Here is a 21,114-nt window from a genome sequence, read left to right on the forward strand (position 1 = left end):
AAACGCCTATAGAACCCTGCATGGCCAAGAAACGAACGTACCTCTCTAACCGAAGTAGGAGAGGGTAAGTGACGTACAAGGTCTATTTTCGATTTATCTACTGCAATTCCTTTTTCTGAAACAATATGTCCTAAAACTATACCTTGTTTCACCATAAAGTGACATTTCTCCCAATTCAAGACAAGGTTAGTTTCAACACATCGTTTCAAAATTAAGGTCAGATTATCCAAGCAATTATCAAATGAACTCCCAAATACACTGAAATCATCCATGAAAACCTCAATGATCTTTTCAACAAAATCGGAAAATATACTTACCATACACCTTTGGAAAGTGGCCGGTGCGTTGCATAAGCCAAATGGCATGCGACGATAAGCAAATGTTCCAAAGGGACATGTGAATGTGGTCTTCTCTTGATCATCCGGGGCTATCACAATTTGGTTATATCCAGAGTATCCATCAAGAAAACAGTAAAAAGCATGACCGGCTAACCTTTCGAGCATCTGGTCGATGAATGGCAAAGGAAAGTGATCTTTCCTAGTCATGGCATTTAGCTTCCGGTAATCGATACATACTCGCCATCCAGTCTGAATGCGTGTAGGCACGAGCTCATTCTCATCATTCTTGATAACAGTTACTCCGGACTTCTTGGGAACGACTTGAACTGGAGAGACCCAACGGCTATCGGAGATAGGGTAGATCACTCCGCAATCCAAAAGCTTGATTATTTCTTTCTTCACCACTTCCATCATCGGAGGGTTGAGACGGCGTTGAGCCTCTCGAGTTGGTTTAGCCCCCTCCTCAAGAAGTATACGGTGCATGCATGTGGTAGGGCTTATTCCTTTAATGTCGGCCAAATTCCACCCTATGGCCGTTTTGTGCTCTCGCAGCACCCTCACAAGCTTCTCCTCCTCCATTGCCGTGAGACTTGATGAAATGATGACGGGCAATGTTTCACCTTCTCCCAAAAACACATACTTCAAATGGTCCGGCAACGGCTTAAGTTCAAGCGATGGTGCCTGAACAACAGAAGGTAGCATCTTAGTGGAAACTGAATTTGAAAGTGAGAGTGGAACCTTACCATATTGTTGTGGCAATGACTCAAGGGCTGCCACAACCTCAATTATTTCTTCACTAGAACCCATGGCAAAGAATTCCTCCTCCTTGCCGTGGCCTTGCATTGGCCCAAATCCTTCATTTTTGCGCTCTATGGCCTTAGTGATGGTTGTTTCCAGGGCGTCCTCGTTCAATTCTTCAAGGTATACCTGCGCCAAAGAATCGATAACATCAATGGAAAAACAAGAATGGTCATCAACGGGATATCTCATAGTTTCAGAAATATTAAAATCAATCACTTCCCCATCGAATTCCATTGTCAAGGTGCCTTTGTATACATCAATCTTCGTTCGGGCCGTCTTCATGAATGGCCTACCAAGGAGAATCGGCAAAGATGTTGAATGGGCTGAATCTTCCATGTCTAGGACGTAGAAATCAGCCGGAAAAATTAAATGGTTCACCTGCACAAGCACATCTTCCAAAACTCCTTTTGGATACGCGTTAGAACGATCGGCCAATTGTATAATTACACCATCTTGTTTTAATTCACCCAAATTCATAGATGCATAAATAGAATAAGGCATGACATTTATGGATGCACCTAAATCAAGCATGGCATGTTCAAAACGATTATGTCCAATCACACAAGGAATCGTGAAACTACCGGGGTCTTTGCACTTGGTAGGCAGTTTACGTTGCAAAACAGCGGACACATTCTCGCTTACCTTCACTACCTCTTTGTTTGCCCTTCTTCTCTTTGTATTGCATAGGTCCTTGAGGAATTTAGCATACTTTGGAACCTGTTTGATTGCATCGAGAAGCGGTATGTTCACTTGCACCTTCCGGAACGTTTCAAGAATGTCCTTCTCGCTTTCTTCCTTTTTTTCTTGCATGAACCTGCGAGGAAAAGGTACATTGGGCAGATTAGGACGTGAAGTACATGAATTTGAACTTAAATTACCTGATTTGGCCGAGTTAGGGTGATCTGCCTCAGGTTGTGTCGTCTCTTCATCTACTTTCTGGGCAGATTTGGGATTGTTTGGCTCGGTCCCAACTTCTTTTCCACCCCTTAGGGTGATGGCCTTGGCGGATTCGAATCCTCCCTTTGGATTGACTGTGGTTGAGCTAGGAAGCTTTCCTTGCTCTCTAATCTGTCCAAGGAACTCAGAAATCTGCCCTATTTGTTTCTTCATATCCATCATCTCCTTCTCGTTATTTTCTATTCGGTTGTTTTGATTTTGCAACCCCTGCGAAATAGAGGTTAGTAATTGCATAGCTTGATTACTTTCCAAAGACGTACCTGAATGAGATGATGCCGAAGGTTGTTGGGATTGTTGGGGTGCATACGGCTTGGAATAAAAACCAGGGGGGTTTGGCCTAAATCCTCTTTGTTGGGCAGCTTGTTGTGGCTCCCTCCATTTGAAGTTTGGATGGTCCCTCCATCCGGCATTGTAAGTGTTCGAGTATGGGTTGTTTTGATTTTGTCCTTGGAAACCAATTGCATTGGCAGATTCCCACCCACCATTCTCGATTAGTTGAGGGCACTTGTCGGATGGATGCCCTTGAATTGAGCACACGCCACAAACTTGGTGTTCTTGTGCTTTTGGACCAATCACAACCTGAGAAACAAGAGAAGTAAGATTAGCAAGTTGTGATTGAATTTCAGAAATAGCACTCACCTCATTTACACTTTGTTGCCGTGGGGCTTCCCTTTGGCCCACTCCTTCATATTGTTGAGCGTTGAGCGCTCGGTTGGCTATGAGAATCTTGGCATCCCTTGGTGTTTTGTCCACCAATGCTCCTCCCGCTGACGCATCAACCATTTGACGTTCGATAAGAAGGAGGCCCTCATAGAAATATTGAAGGAGAAGTTCCTCCTTCATTTGATGTTGAGGACATGAAGCTACAAGGCCCTTGAAGCGCTCATAATAAGACGGGAATGTCTCACCATGATTCTGTTGAATACCACTAATTTTCGTCCGTAGGAGAATCACTCTCGAAGTAGGGAAGAATTTCTCCAAGAAAGCACGCTTCATACTCTCCCACGAAGTCACAGTTCCCGGGGCTAGTTCGTAGAGCCAATCTTTGGCCTTGTCCATAAGTGAAAATGGAAAGGCCTTCATCTTCAATATACTCCCATCCACATTGACAGGGGTCATGCTCGAACAAACCACCTCGAACTCCTTCAAGTGTTTGTTGGGGTCTTCCATAGACAAGCCATGGAACTTCGGAATATGGTGTAACAAACTGGATTTGAGTTCAAATTCCTCAGTCTTCCCTTCTGCAGCCGTGGGGTATTGGATACAAAGAGGCAATGCATTATCCAAACCCGAGGCCGAAAGCTCCTTGATGGTTCTATTATCTGCTGCCATGGCTTGTTCTTCTTCAAAAATCTGATCCGTGGGCTTTTCTTCTACACCTACTTCGTCTTCTTCAAGCCCAGGTTGTGGTGGAGGTTGTGGTGGCTCTTGTTGACTCCTCGTTCTCCTCAAAGTGCGTTCAAAATCACCGTCAAAGTCGGAGATGTTCTCTATAATAGGCCGAGAGCTACGAGTCATACACAGTACCTAAAAAAAAACAAGGAAACAAACAAACTAAGAATCTGAAATAAGAATGCACGAAAAACAAAAAAATATAAAAATAAAGACAAAGGATTAGCAAATTTTCTAATCCCCGGCAACGGCGCCAAAATTTGATGCGTGAATTACTTGACACTCAAATTAAACCCTCTTTTTATCAATTGTAGTATAGGTGCAAGTAGGGATCGTTCTGGACCGGGGATTAGGAGGGATTGTTAATCACTTGGATTTGACTTAAAAACGTAAAAACATAATATAAAACACTAAACTAGACTCAAAGAATGTAAAACTAAACTTTAAAACACTAAAACAAATCAAAAGACTCAAAATGCTTTTAAAAACACAAACTAAAATGCTATACTAAACTCGAAGAATTCAAAACTAAAAATAAGAAAGATTAAGACTAAGACTTAAACGAAATATGGGGGGATTGATTTTGGACGAATTTAAACTAAAATGGATAGATTGTAAAGAAAACAAATTGTAAATATGAAATTGACGGAAATGAATGGATGGTATGGCTAGCTAAGGGGTTCATCTCCATACATGTTACACTTGCATAATAAAATGATTTCCAATTGCACTTCAACAAACCATGAATTCTCAACACCCCGGGTTAATTAGGTCCGCTTAAATTAACCGTCAAGTTTTCCTTAAGTTAATGAATTGGATGATTGCATACGACAACCCAAAGCATTCCTCACAAGTTCCCTACATGAATTGCATAATAGAGAAACAAGCAAGAATCATTAAGCAACATGAAAACTATAAGTGTTGACGAGGCATTCGTTACTATGATTGCATGAAACTTATGCCAAGAATTTGTTTAACGCGATTGTTTATAAGCAACCTCCACTACTTGTGAATATAAGTTCATAACGATTAGGTGAAACTCACTTATATTCTAGCGTCATATTCATGCATGAAAATTAAGCGTTCATTCTCAATAAACATACATAAATAGGATATCAATCAAATAGTTAAACAAATTGAATTCACAACTTATGAAACGTAATTAAAAGTAATCAAATCAAAATGCAAGCATAAACATATATTTCGAATCCCCCCCTAGCTAAAGGGGGGTTTAGTTCCTCATACAAAACAAAGAGAATTGAAATTAAACATTGAAATCAAAGAAACGCCTAAACATTCCAACAACTCAAACTTGAATTGTATGAACGTTTAAGCCCTCTTCTCTTCCTCTTTATTGTAGCATAAGGTCTAGGGATAATTGGTTTGGGGGATGGAAGTGTGGAATGGAGTGGGGAATTATGGAAATAGGTGAGGAGTGGTGGAGAAAATGGTGCAGAAAATGGAGAGAAACTCACGGCTAGAGAAGGAATGGAGTGTTTGTGTTGTGGTATCTACAATGGAATGAGATGATTTGAATGATGGGAATGCAAGGGTATTTATAGGAGGAGTGGAGATGTATATGGCTATTTGTTTAAGGTGTTTGTGTGGAGGAATGATGGAGAATTGCATGTGGAATGGCTGCAATGATGAAGAATGAAAGCTGGAAAATAAAAGGGAAAGCTGGAAATCTGAAAATGCAAATGGGAATCCTGAAATGCAAAGGTGGCCACGGTTTTGAGTGTGTTTTGTGTTGGAAATGCATGTGAATGCATGTGAATGTTGTTTGTGTGAAGTGTGTGTGGGTTAAAGAGTGAATGGTGGTGTAATGATGAAGTGTGATGGCTGAAAATGTCAAGGGAAATGCATGTGATTGCATGGCAAAGAATTTCAGGATGCATGTGTGTTGGTGTGTTGTGTGATTGTTTTGTGGTTTAAGTGGCTTAATTAAAGAATGGGAGTGCATGTGGCTTAGGTGGTGTAATGATGAAGTGGGAATTGAAAGAATGTGGTTGGAAAGTGGAAGGGAAGGCACGGCTAGGAAGAAGAATGAATGATGTGCATGTGGGTGAATGCATGTGGATTAGGTGGAAAGAGGTGGGTGTGCATGTGATTTGAAATGCATATGTTTAAATGGTTGAAATGTGTAGATGATTATGAGTATGATAAGTGATAAGTGAATGATATGTTAAGTGATAAATGAATGATATGTTAAGTGATAAATGAATGATATGTGGTGAGTGATAAGTGAATGGAAGTGATAAGTGAATGGTTTGATAATTGATAAATGAATGATATGCTAAGTGATAAATGAATGATATGTTAAGTGATAAATGAATTATATGTGGTGAGTGATAAGTGAATGGTTTGATAAGTGATAAATGAACTAGTTTAAAGGGCTAGGGTTTAAGTACATAGAATGGGCCTAAAATAGGTTGGTTTGTATGGCATAATGTGTTAAGCCCATGGCAAGGTGTTATGTGATTGGGTTAGGGCCATTGTTTTGTGTCTTCAAGTGCATACAAGGCCTTCAAATTCGTCCATCCTCTTGGCTCCATGGATAAGCTATCCAATCCATGCCCAAAAATGCTCCAAATGGCCTAAAATGCACTTTCTTGCTCCCTAGGCCCTTAGAACCTGAAAACACACAAAAGAAGCATAAAGGACTAAAATAACGAGAGAAACATAACGTAAATTCACGAGAACAAGCCATTTAAGTCGCATGAATATGCTCCTATCACCTACCTTGTCTCCTAGTCGTCCTATCTTGTCTCCTACCTTGTCCAAGCTACACACATATATCCTTTAAGTGTTTCATGTATAGAATTTCTGGTACAAAAAACCTTTTGGTTTCAACTAAGTTCAAAACGTTTCCTAGCCCTATAAATAAGGCTTTGCAGCAAGGCACTTGGGGGGATCACTCATTCACCCAATTTTCGTCCATTCATCTAGCCACACCACTCTACACATCCTAAAATCCTAGAAACACAATTCCAGCCAAACACTACACCTTGTCGTGCCTATCCTCCATCCAATTCCATAATCCCTGATCCTAAAACACATCCCAACCATCCCATCCACCTTTGTGCCGTAGCAAGGAGAAAGAAGGAAAGACTCTTGGATGCTCAAGCTTCGTCGTTGGTGCATTCTAGGTGTAATTCGTTTTATGATTTCAATGTTTAATTTATTTTCCTTTCATTTTGCTATGAACATGAGTGGCTAAACCCCTATTGGTTAGGGGTGATTTCGAAGCCATAACTATGTGTGCAAGTTGATTTGATAAATTCCAGTTATGAGTTCTTGAATCGTGAATGCAATTGGCTTAACTGTGCGAGTAATAACGTATTTGTGTTTGTTAATTAGGGGTCGACACTTAATTGGCTTGCATGAATATGATGCTAGAATATAAGTTTGTTTCACATAATTGTCACACACTTATATTCACAAGTAGTGAAGATTGCTAGTCACAATCGCGTTAAGTTCAATTCCTAGCATAAGTGTCATGATGTCATAGTCACAAGTGCTTTGTCAATGCTTATAGTTTTCATTGAACGTAATGATCTTTGATTGTATCTTTATTATGATGTCATGTAAGGAACTTTTGAAGAATACTTTGGGTTGTCGTATGATGTCATCCAATTCAATAACACAAGGAAAACTTGAGAATTAACTAAGTGATGTCACGGTTAATTTGGGGCATTGTCATTCATAATTCTATGAAGGAATAACTGGAAATCGAGTCATTTGCATACTTGTCATGTGTGGAGAAAGAACCCCTAATTAGTCCATCATCCATTAAAAACCCCAAAAACGTTTCAAAATCAGTTTTACTTTGCAATCTGTTTTCTCAACTTTAATTTCATCCAAATCAAATCCCCCTTTACTTTAATGTCAAATTAGTTAGAAATCAATTTAGTTTGTGTTTTTAAGAGTCTTGAGTCAAGTTACAACTTAATTTCGTCCAAATTTGGGTTTGTGCTCAAAACTGCCCAGAAAGTGGTCTTTAGGCAGATTTGAGTGTGTTTGTGCTATTTTGAGTCTTTGGTTTGTCTTAGTGATTTAAAGTTTAGTTTTGCATTCTTTGAGTCTAGTATAGTGTTTTATATTGTGTTTTTACGTTTTTGAGTCAAATCCAAGTGATTAACAATCCCTCCTAATCCCCGGTCCAGAACGATCCCTACTTATACTTATACTACAATTGACAAAAAGAGGGTTTAATTTGTGTGCTTAATATATTTTGCATCACTCGAGAGCAACGCTAGGTAAGCAATCAGGAATAGATTCCAGGCAGTTGGCTCCAGATCGGAAGACTGACTCCAAGTGCCGGCTGATTGCTTCTTTTACTTTGCCATGCGAGTAAGAACAAGGACAAAGAAAAAGACAGGGAAAGAGCATGATATGAGATACTTTTGCTTTTGACCTTGATGATATGAGATACCTTTGCTTTTGAAGAAGCGGTGAATAAATCAGCACATGTATTTGTTGTGCTGTTTCCTCCTGGGTCATCTGTACTCCAGGCATCTGGTATCATCTTTGGGGAAGACGAAAGAATTGAGTATTTCGAAAGGCTTTGCTGGGAGTGCGCCCTCAGAGGTGAGGGAGAGTTGGGCATTTTATTCAGGTTTGCCTTGCCATAAAAGACGAAAGTCGACATATATAGAGATAATATCAAGTGGTGGTACTGTTCTTTTACCCTTGTCGACAAATGTCTCTTCGATATCAGAACGACGCCTCTTCGATTTCTGAGCAGGCGCCCCTTCGATTTCTGAACGACGCCCCTTCGCTTTCTGAACGACACGTGGTAGTGCAGATGCGGCTCCTTTTGACAAAGCTGCACGCGTTTTCTGAAAAGCAGAGAAAGCGTCGCCGAACTTTGCGCTTGTCGGCTAAAGACGTGTAGTTGCGATGATGGCCTCCACGTGTTTTCAGCTTTGTCAGAAATCTTTTGACAAAGTTGAACGCGTTTTCTGAAAAGCCGAGGGAGCGTCGCTTAACTTACACCGGAAAATCCGGCTCTTTGAATCGGTGGACGCGTCGCCTTGGCTTTTTATAGAGCTATCGATCACCGCCAACATACACACTCTGAAGAATTGCCCGTTCTTGAAAATCGACTCCGGCCCTTTGAAAATTTACTCCATCAACCCTTATTCTTGAACACCTTTGAAAAATGACTAACTCATCGAACCTTAGCTTAGATTTGAGTCTCAGCAGCGATCCGGTTGCGCCCCGTCAAGGTAATGTATGGCGCCCTTCTTTTTTATCTTCTAACGGTCTTCTTACAGGTGAAGACTCCGTGATGCAGGACGCCACAACAGCTACAATAGTAGCTAGGAACCTCCTTACTCCAAAAGATAGTAGGCTGCTGTCAAGACGGTCCGATGAGTTGGCCGTTCAAGAGTCCCTCGCACTTAGTGTTCAGTGTGCGAGTTCTGTGTCTAACATGGGCCAACGCCTGCTTGCCCGCTCCCGTCAGGTCGAATCATTGATGGCAGAGGTGGAAAGCCTTAAGCAAGAGATCCAGCAGCTTAAGTACGAGAATAGAAGTTTGCACGTGCTTGCCAACAACTATTCGACGGGCATGAAGAGGAAGCTTGATGAGCTGCAAGAGTCTGAAGGTCGGATTCACAGTGACCGTCAAAGGTTTTCATCTTTCCTCCAGAGGCACCTTTTTCCTGGCTCATCCAGCGCTTGGCCAAGTATTGAGGCCTGGAATGCTCTAGCTCCGATGCCTCCCGCTCCGATGCCTTCCGCTCCAAAGCCTTCCGCTTCGATGCCTTCCGCTACTATGCCTCCCGCTTCTATGCCTTCCGCTTGGACGCCTCGTAGTGGGGCTTCACGTAAACAACCTTTGTGAAGCTCCATCTTTCTCCATGTTTAATAAATAAATTTTTTTTTTTTTTTTTTTTTTAACATAAATAAAATCAAACGGCATGGAATTGGTCCTTGAATGGAAGGTGATACTTGAAGTGAACCGGCATTGGTTTGAATTCTAGTGTAGGTGCCTGATTCATAAAAAACAGCAAGTTAGTATAAAATGTAATGGAATTTGGAAAAAAAAACTTACTTGTTTTGTCCGATAAGAACTCAATGACAAACACCACTCCTTTCAAAGTTTCAGGGATATTGGACTTGGCCAGATTGCAAGTGATGGTTATGACTTGTCCAATGTCAAATTTAACTTCTTTGGATTTTGTGGTTTCAAGAACGTCCTCTTTGATGAATTCATGACATTCCCTACTTTGCACCTTTGGAAGGGCTTCCAAGATGTCTTTTTCACTTTCTTCTTCCTTGGAATTCATGAACCTGCAAGGAATAGGGATATTTGTTGGAATGGGGTTAGAACTAATTGGAACAACCTTACTTGAATTAGATGGCGTAGGAGCAATAAGTGCTTCTGACAAAGGTGCTTCAAATCCTCCCTTCGGATTTACAATGGTTGAACTAGGGAGTTTGCCTTGGTCGCAAAATTGTCCTACGAACTCCGCTATCTGCCCAATTTGCTTTTCCAAGTGGTCCAACCTTTTGTCTTCTTGTCGATCCTCATTGTCTTGATTTTGTGAGCCCTGCACCAAACAAATTAATTCGTTAAGCTTTTGATTATAATCTATTGACGAACTTAAATTTGGTTGGGCATATTGAATATGAGGTTGTGGTGGGTGTATAGGTCTTAAATAGAACTCCTCATATGGCTGCCAATATCCTTCTTCTTGAACATGTTGAGGTTCCCACCACATAGAGTTTGAATGATCACTCCAATCTGAACTGTAAGTATTGGAAAACACGTTATTCCTTGATTGAAGATCAAATATATCAACACTTTGCATTTGAGACCTTTCCATGAGCTGTGACAAAAGAGAAGCATTATCAAGTGCCATGTTGTTCTTCTCTAGTATTTGAATTCAACAAACAAAACAAAAATCAAAAACTAAAACTAAAATACATAACAGAAACAAACAATCCAAGAGATTAGCAAATTTGCTAATCCCCGGCAACGGCGCCAAAATTTGATGCGATTTTTGTACGCACACAAATTAAACCCTCTTTTTGACAATTGTAGTATAAGTATAAGTAGGGATCGTTCTGGACCGGGGATTAGGAGGGATTGTTAATCACTTGGATTTGACTCAAAAACATAAAAACAAAGTTAAAAACGTTCACAAAGACTCAAAGGACTCAAAACAAGTTCAAAAGACTCAAAACTGCCTAAAAACACTAACTAGGCAGTTTCTGACCTTAAACCTAATGTTGGACGAATTTAAGATTATGGCTTGATTCAAACGTAAAATAACAATATAAAACACTATACTAGACTCAAAGAATGCAAAACTAAACTTTAAAACACTAAAACAAACCAAAACACTCAAAACAACACAAACACACTCAAATCTGCCTAAAAACCACTTTCTGGGCAGATTTGAGCACAAACACAAATTTGGACGAATTTGTGTAACAAAATGACTCAAAACTCTTATAAACACAAACTAAGACACTTTCTAACTAAATTAGACAATAAAGTAAAGGGGGATTTTAATTTGACGAAAATTGAAATAACGAAACAAGTTTAATAAACTAGACAGAATGTAAATATGAATGCGATGAAAATGAATGGATGAATGCTAGCTAGAAGGTTCTTCTCCACACATGTTACACTTGCGTAATAAAATGATTTCCAATTGCATTTCAATAAACCATTAATTCTCAACACTCCAAGTTAACCGTGATGCACTAATTAACCTTCAACTCTTCCTAACGTTATTGAATTGGATGATTGCATACGACAACCCAAAACATTCCCCACAAGTCCCCTACATGATTGCATAATAGAGATACAAGCAAGAATCATTACGCTCTATGAAAATTATAAGTGTTGACGAGGCATTCGTTACTATGGAATACGCATGAAACTTATGCCAAGAATTCGTTTAACGCGATTGTTTATAAGCAACCTCCACTACTTGTGAATATAAGTTCGTAACTATTAGGTGAAACTCACTTATATTCTAGCGTCATATTCATGCATGAAAATTAAGCGCGCATTCTCAATAAACATACATAAATAAGTTATCAATCAAACGGTTAAACAAATTGAATCCACAACTTATGAAACGCAATTAGAAGTAATCAAATCAAAATGCAAGCATAAACATATATTTCGAATCCCCCCCTAGCCAAGGGGGGGGGGTTTAGTTCCTCATAATTTTGAAATCAAAGAAACACCTAAACATTCCAACAACTCAAACTTGAATTGTATGAACGTTTAGGCACTCTTCTCTTCCATTCCTCATACGTACAAAACAAAGAGAATTGAATTTAAACATTGAAATCAAAGAAACACCTAAACATTCCAACAACTCAAACTTGAATTGTATGAACGTTTAGGCACTCTTCTCTTCCTCGTTGTTGTATCACAAGGTCTAAGGTGAGTTTTGGGATAGTGTGAAGTGTTTTGGAGGGATGGGGAGTGGTTGGAGTGGTGTTTGGATTAGTAGGGAAACTCAAGGCCAAGGATTGGTGTGATGGTTGAATTTCTGAAATGTGGAAGAATGAATGAGAATGAATGAAGTGTGTATGGTTTTTATAGGGAGATGGATGGATGGGAGAGGGAACATGACAGCTAGGTTGCATGTGCAAATGCTAGAATTCTGAAATGGTGATGGGAGATGCATGTGGCTGCTTTATGCATGTGATTAAAGGGTGGGAGTGCATATGCTTTGACAGAAATGAAAGGGATAATGCACGGTTTTGAGAGGTTTTCTGGTGGTTGTGAGGTGGATGAATGATTAGGGTCTTGTAAGGGTGGAAATGCATGTGGAGTGCATGTGAAATCTGCCAAGATGCATGTGAAAGTGTATGAATGTGCACGGCAATGAGTGGTTGATTTTCTGGAATTGAATTAAAGGATGCATGTGGCTGCAAGTTTGGTGAGTGATGATGAATGCATGTGAATTAAAAGAGAAGGGAATGCATGTGCAATGAAGTGGATTTTCTGATGGAATGTGCACGGCAATGAGTGGTGGATGGGAGTGCATGTGGAGTGGATGATTTCTTTGGTGAGGGGATGCATGTGTTGGCTGATTTGTTTGTTGGGAAAAACTTGTGAAAGCATGTGAATGTTGTTTGTGTGAAGTGTGTGTGAATGCATGTGGATTAAAGATTAAAGGGGGTGGAAGATGACTGAATGATAGATTGAATAATGAGGCTCTAGGGTGGAATAAATGGTGATGCATGTGGATTAAAGTGATACACGGCTAGGAAATGTGAGTGAATGATGTGCATGTGGGTGAATGTGAAGGGAATACCATGTGCACGGCAAAGAAGGATTTATGGTGAAATGGATGAATGATTAAGAGTGCATGTGGGTGGTTTTGCATGTGAAATAGAGGGGAAAGGCATGTGCAATGAGTGGTGTTTTGTGATGCATGGCTGAAAATGGGATGGATTTGCAAGGGCCACGGCAAGAAATGGGTTTGTATTCATGTGGCTGAAATTGGTGTGTAATTGGGCTAGGGTTTAAGTGCATGAAATGGACCCAAATTGCTCCCCCTTGCATGGCAAGGAATGGTGTTTGTGTTAAGCCCATGGCAAGGTGTTATGTGATTGGGTTAGGGCCATTGTTTTGTGTCCTCAAGTGCATACAAGGCCTTCAATTTCATCCAACACTTGGGCTCCAAGCATAACCTATCCATCCTTAGCCCAATAGTGCTCCAAAAAGCCCCAAAACGCTCCACAATGCATCATTTCGTCAAACACGTCTTATTATCCTGAAAACACACAAAAAAAGCATAAATGACTAAAATAACTAAAGAAACATAACGTAAATGTACGAGAACAAGCCATTTAAGTCGCATGAATATGCTCCTATCAAATACCCCCACACTTAGCTTTTGCTAGTCCTCGAGCAAAACAAAACAAAAGAAACCAAAAACAAAACAAAACGAACAAAACACAACCTACACCTTCCAACAATTGTCTCAATGATTTCCAATGCTCATGACAAGTTAAAAATCATTATTCCCACATATTTTAGCCATCTTTACACTTAAGTACATTCTTAATCATAGTCACCACGTACTAGTTCACAATTAAGCATTTAAAACACATTTCGAATGTAGTAACATGCCTTAGAGAATTTGCTCAAATCCTTACAAGATATGCACTCGTTTTTCACACAGATTTTCTGACTACACACCCTACACTAGTTATATGTGAGAAGATTGATGTAAATATGAATTCTAACACTCACATATGTTATATCAAAGAAAGCATTTTCTGGATTTACGACAATGACATGAATATGATCTCATGAATGGAATGCTACTACTTAGAACGAGAACCAGTGATTCCATAAGCTCATATCAATTCCAAACTCCACATATTGAATACATAACATCAAGATAGAAGTTGAGGGTTGTAACGGGGCTAAGGGTAATGGTTTAACAAAGAAAGGTAAAGTAAAACAAAGGTTCTTAAAGTAATAGGAAGCGAAGTAATGAAATTGAAACTTAAACTCACTTTTAATGGCAGAAATCAACTTTCAAACACAAGGGAAGATTCATGCAACAACTAGGGTCAAATTCACTCTTTTGGACCCTTCCTTCAATAACCAATGCTTGTGAGATCATTCTCACTTATTTTTTTCAACTCTTTTTTTTTTTTTTTTTTCTTTCTTTTCAACAACAATTTTTTTTTTTTCTTTATTTCATTCTTTGGCCGTGCCCTATTATCTTCCCCCACACTTATTTTCTGCAGTATATTGATCAAAAGGAGTTCATTCTAAGTCATGCTTCACTATCCTTTAAGAACAAGGGGTTAACAAAGAAAATAAGCTTGAAAAGGCTCAAAAGGGGTAATCCTACAATACATGTGAAAAGGGATAGGCTCTTTGGCTTTGGCTTGACTAACAACTTCATCTTATTGTATTTTATGCAATCAATATCATGCTTTGAATGAAACGGATATAAGTTCTAGCATTTAGTTCTATCATGATACAATTGCATTCTAAGTAGCAACCAAGCAAGGAATAATGAGATCATGCAACAACTTTAGAAAACAAAGAATCACAGAAAATAACTCTCCAAAGAAGGTAATGGCTCGAGTCTCACAGGGTCGTAGCGTTTGTTTGAGTTCCTTCCTTCAAGCATGTTACAAAAACGAATTTTTCTTTTATATTGCATGTGAAGTCATACATTATAACCATAACCAAGCATATACCAAGAGTAAATCAAACTTTCATCTATGTTTATAACTCTTTTTAACCGTCATGCAATTACAAACCAAATCCATGTCATTTTGTTGGAAGGTACCCTAAGACACAAACACACAAAAACGACTCAAAACACTCTTTTTAAGCTTTTCAAAACACATTTTTCAAATTTTTATGTGATTTTCGGAGTTATAAAAGCAAAACCTACTAAAACACTCTAAAACAACTTAAAAACACCTTAAAACAGCAAGGAACAACATTTGAAGTTATGGGTGATAAAATCCCACGAATTTGCATTAAATATACTTAGTTACCCCCCCCCCACACTTAAATCAAACATTGTCCTCAATGTTTTAAGCATAGATTCACACAAAACATAAGTAAACACACAAAAAACAACTAAACATACTAAACATGGCAGAATGTAATTAACAAAGAGAAGAGTTTAGGGACGCAAATCTGGTTATGGAGTGTAAATTCCATCTTCTCCTTGGTGATTGTATTGAGGCATTGATCTTGGTGATTCCACAGGCTTTCTCTTGAACTGGTTTCCACCCATCAATTATTTTCCTTTGTCCTACTTCTTGAACTGGGCAGCAGGATTCTTTTGGGTCTCCCCCGAAGGTCTGAGCTAGGTCTGAGCTTCCTCCTTTTATCTGTTTCTTTGTTCAATCTTTCCAATTCGTATTGAAGAGGGTTAGAGGATAGCTCAGCATATGCAGTTGTTGCTTGTCTCCACATGCTTCAATGTATCATTTTCACTTGCCTTACTTGCTCCGTTGAAGATGACTACTCGATGATAGGAGCATTTTTATGCGACTTAATTGGCTTGTTCTCATGCATTTATGTTGTTTTTCCTTAGTTAGTTTAAGTGTTTAAAGTCATTTTCGTGCAATTTCAGGTTTTAGTGTCAAAGTATGCAAAAAGAAGCAATTTGGAGCATTCTAGAGCATTTTTGGGCCAAGATTGGATAGTGCAAGCATGGAGGCATGAGGATGGACGAATTTGAAGGCTTGAATTCAGTTAGGGAGCTGCAAGGGGGCCTAAAAAAACCTTATTTCTAGAAGGCTTTATCTATTCACACATGGTGCCTAATTTCTAGCTTGTCTCCTAGCCGTCCTAGCTTGTCTCCTAGCCGTCCTAGCTTGTCACTAGCCGTCCTAGCTTGTCTCCTAGCCGTCCTAGCTTGTCGGTAGGACGCCGTCCTAGCTTGTCACTAGCCGTCCTACCTTGTCTACTAGCCGTCCTAGCTTGTCACTAGCCGTCCTACCTTGTCTCCTAGCCGTCCTAGCTTGTCTCCTAGCCGTCCTAGCTTGTCACTAGCCGTCCTAGCTTGTCTCCTAGCCGTCCTAGCTTGTCACTAGCCGTCCTACCTTGTCTCCTAGCCGTCACTAGCCGTTGATAGGAGCATATTCATGCGACTTAAATAGCTTGTTCTCGTGCATTTACGTTATGTTTCTTTAGTTATTTTAGTACTTTAAGCTATTTTCGTGTGTTTGTAGGTCCAAAGGGCTAAAGGAGCAAAAAGATGCATTTTGGAGACTTTTGGAGCACTTTTGGGCTAAGGACGGATAGCTTATGCTTGAAGCCAAAGTGTTGGACGAAATTGAAGACCTAATTAAAGACCAAAGTGTTGGAACCTTGTTCCCTTTAGTTTTAGGACATTTAAACCTTTCCTTTATCCTTAGTCGTGCATAACATTCCAACATTCCACACTATCACATATCATACACCACATATCACTTATCACATATCATTCACCACTTATCATATCATACACTCAATCACTTATCACATATCACTTATCACACACCACATATCACTTATCACATATCACTTACCACTTATCATTCACCACATATCATTCACCACTTATCATATCATACATTCATTTATCACTTATCATAATCATTCACTTATCACTTAACATATCATACACTTATCACTTATCACTCATAATCATCTACACATTTCAACCATTACAACATCCACCTACTTCACCTACAACATCCACCTACTTCACCTACAACCTCCACTTACTTCACCAACCTCACACACTTACTTCACCAACCTCACACACTTACTTCACCTACAAATGACATAGCCATATGTTCCCTCCACTACTCCTATAAATACCCTTGCATTCATTCATTCATGAACATCTCATTTCATACACAACACATTACAAACACATTCTCCCTTCCCTAGCCGTGAGCTTCCCATCCATTCCCTTATAATCCAAACACCACTCCTCATCCATTTCCATAATCCCCCAAACCTCACCTTAGACCTTGTGCTACAACAACGAGGAAGATAAGAGGGCCTAAACGTTCATACAATTCAAGTGTGAGTTGTTGGAATGTTTAGGTGTTTCTTTGATTTCAAAGTTTAAATTTAATTCTCTTTGTTTTGTACGTATGAGGAATGGAAGAGAAGAGTGCCTAAACGTTCATACAATTCAAGTTTGAGTTGTTGGAATGTTTAGGTGTTTCTTTGATTTCAAAGTTATGAGGAACTAAACCCCCTTTAGCTAGGGGGTGATTCGAAACTATGTTTATATTTGCAATATGAATTGATTAACTTTCGTTGGAATTTCATAAGTTGTTGATTCAATTTGTTTAACCGTTTGATTGATAACTTATTTATGTATGTTTATTAAGAATGCGCGCTTAATTTTCATGCATGAATATGACGCTAGAATATAAGTGAATTTCACCTAATCGTTATAAACTTATATTCACAAGTAGTGGAGGTTGCTTATAAACAATCGCGTTAAATGAATTCTTGGCACGAGTTTCATGCTCATCATAGTAACGAATGCCTCGTCAACACTTATAGTTTTCATGATGCTTAATGATCTTTGATTGTATCTTTATTGTGCTTTTCACGTAAAGGACTTTTGGAGAATGTGGTGAATTGCGTTGCGCTAACCCATCCAATTCATTAATTTAAGAAGAACTTGACGGTTAATTTAAGCGGACCTAATTAACCCGGGGCGTTGAGTTTCGTAATTTATCGAAAGACCAACTGAGAATCAATCTTGTATGCAAGTGTAACATGTGTGGAGAAGAACCCCTTGGCTATTCCATCATCCATATTTTCATCACATTCATATTTACATTTTGCCTTTAATTACAATTTGTCCATTTAATTTAATCTCGTCCAAACACAATCACCCCTTTACTTTATTGTTCAATTTAATTAGAAATCAATTTAGTTTATGTTTTAAAGTATTTTTGAATTCTTTGAGTCTAGTATACTGTTTTATATTGTGTTTTTACGTTTTTGAGTCATATCCAAGTGATTTGCAATCCCTCCTGATAGGAGCATATTCATGCGACTTAAATGGCTTGTTCTCGTGCATTTACGTTATGTTTCTCTAGTTATTTTAGTCCTTTATGCTTTTTTTGTGTGTTTTCAGGTTCTAAGGGCAAGGTATGCAAAAGGATGCCTTTTGGAGCCTTTTGGAGCAAATTAGAGATTGGAATGGATATCATATGCTTGGAGCCAAGAGGATGGACGAAATTAAAGACTTGAAGTAGGAAAGTTAAATCCTAAAAGACCTCATGTTTAAGCATCATTGAAGACTCCTACGCATTTTAGAACACAAAAACAACATTCCTTGCAACCTTAGGACATTGTCGTGTGTTTCCTAGTGTCTCCCTTCCTTGCCATGCAAGGAAGGGCTTTGTTCCCTATTTTAAACACTTAAAGCATTCATTTATCATATCATTCACTTATTATAAGCATTCACTTATCATATCATTCACTTATCAAACCATTCACTTATCACTTCCATTCACTTATCACTTATCACTTCCATTCACTTATCACTCACCACATATCATTCATTTATCACTTAACATATCATTCATTTATCACTTAACATATCATACACTTATCATAATCATTCACTTATACACTTATCATAATCATTCACTTATTCTTTCATCATTCAACCACCAATTCAACACATGCATTTCAAACCTTTCAACACCCTTTAATCATCTCCCTTTAAGTTATGATTTTATTTCCTAACCCTACATGCATTATTTATTAGCATCTTCACATGCATTCACACACACTTCACACAAACAAACAACTCAAAACCGTGAGCTCCCATTCCCTTATGCCATTTTCAGATTTCCACCCACTAACCTAGTCATCAACACATGCATTCCCTTCACATTCACCCACATGCACTCCCACTCTTTAATCATATGCACTCCCATCATAATTCCACCACCAATTCAGCCACAAAACATTATCATTGCACCACATTCAACCACTCCACATCCTTCACCAAGAAACCATTCAACACACACATGCATCCTGAAATTCTTTGTCATGCAATCACATGCATTTCCCTTGACATTTTCAGCCATCACACTTCATCATTACACCACCATTCACTCTTTAACCCACACACACTTCACACAAACAACATTCACATGCATTCACATGCATTTCCAACACAAAACACACTCAAAACCGTGGCCACCTTTGCATTTCAGGATTCCCATTTGCATTTTCAGATTTCCAGCTTTCCCTTTTATTTTCCAGCTTTCATTCTTCATCATTGCAGCCATTCCACATGCAATTCTCCATCATTCCTCCACACAAACACCTTAAACAAATAGCCATATACATCTCCACTCCTCCTATAAATACCCTTGCATTCCCATCATTCAAAACATCTCATTTCATACACAACACACCACAAACACTTCCATTCCTTCTCTTTACCGTGAGTCCCCCTTCCACTTCTCACTCCATTCCACACTTCCATCCCCCAAACCAATTATCCCTAGACCTTATGCTACAATAAAGAGGAAGAGAAGAGGGCCTAAACGTTCATACAATTCAAGTTTGAGTTGTTGGAATGTTTAGGCGTTTCTTTGATTTCAATGTTTAATTTCAATTCTCTTTGTTTTGTATGAGGAACTAAACCCCCCTTTAGCTAGGGGGTGATTCGAAATTATGTTTATGTTTGTAATATGATTTGATTACTTTTAATTACGTTTCATAAATTGTGAATTCAATTTGTTTAACTGTTTGATTGATAACCTATTTATGTATGTTTATTAAGAATGAACGCTTAATTTTCATGCATGAATTTGACGCTAGAATATAAGTGAGTTTCACGTAATAGTTATGAACTTATATTCACAAGTAGTGGAGGTTGCTTATAAACAATCGCGTTAAACAAATTCTTGGCACAAGTTTCATGCAATCATAGTAACGAATGCCTCGTCAACACTTATAGTTTTCATGATGCTTAATGATTCTTGCTTGTATCTCTATTATGCAATTCATGTAGGGAACTTGTGAGGAATGCTTTGGGTTGTCGTATGCAATCATCCAATTCATTAACTTAAGGAAAACTTGACGGTTAATTTAAGCGGACCTAATTAACCCGGGGTGTTGAGAATTCATGGTTTATTGAAATGCAATTGGAAATCATTTTATTATGCAAGTGTAACATGTATGGAGATGAACCCCTTAGCTAGCCATACCATCCATTCATTTCCGTCAATTTCATATTTACAATTTGTTTTCTTTACAATCTATCCATTTTAGTTTAAATTCGTCCAAAATCAATCCCCCCATATTTCGTTTAAGTCTTAGTCTTAATCTTTCTTATTTTTAGTTTTGAATTCTTCAAGTTTAGTATAGCATTTTAGTTTGTGTTTTTAAAAGCATTTTGAGTCTTTTGATTTGTTTTAGTGTTTTCAAGTTTAGTTTTACATTCTTTGAGTCTAGTTTAGTGTTTTATATTATGTTTTTACGTTTTTAAGTCAAATCCAAGTGATTAACAATCCCTCCTAATCCCCGGTCCAGAACGATCCCTACTTGCACCTATACTACAACTGAAAAAAAGAGGGTTTAATTTGTGTGCGTATAAACCACCCATCAAATTTTGGCGCCGTTGCCGGGGATTAGCAACTTTGCTAATCCCTTAGTTCTTTTCTTTTTTTTTGGTTTAGTTGTTTTCGTTTTAGTTTCTAACTTAGTGTTGTTTTCTTTGTTTGTTGTTACTTTTGATTTTTGATTTAGTTCTCTTTCTTTTTAGGTACTAGAGAAGTAAGTTATGGATTTTGCTAGCATTCAAGCTCAATTGGCAAATCTTACTTCTAAATTGTCGCCGTATGCCGAAAGGACCACAATGCAGAGTGTCCCTACATTTGGTGCTTCATATAGGCAAGGATTTCAAGCCAATCAATGTCCACAAAGAGATTGGAGGGATCATTCAAACTCTATATGGTGGGAAGATCAACAAGTTCAACGTGAAGCATATTGGCAACCATATGAGGAGTTCTATTCAAGACCTATGCAGCCACCACAACTTCATATGCAATATGCTCAATTAAATTCAAGTTCGCCAGTAGATTATATTCAAATTCTTAATGAAATAAATTCTTTGGC

Source organism: Pyrus communis, chromosome 1, assembly GCF_963583255.1.
Source record: "Pyrus communis chromosome 1, drPyrComm1.1, whole genome shotgun sequence".
In the NCBI taxonomy this organism is placed as follows: Eukaryota; Viridiplantae; Streptophyta; class Magnoliopsida; order Rosales; family Rosaceae; genus Pyrus; species Pyrus communis.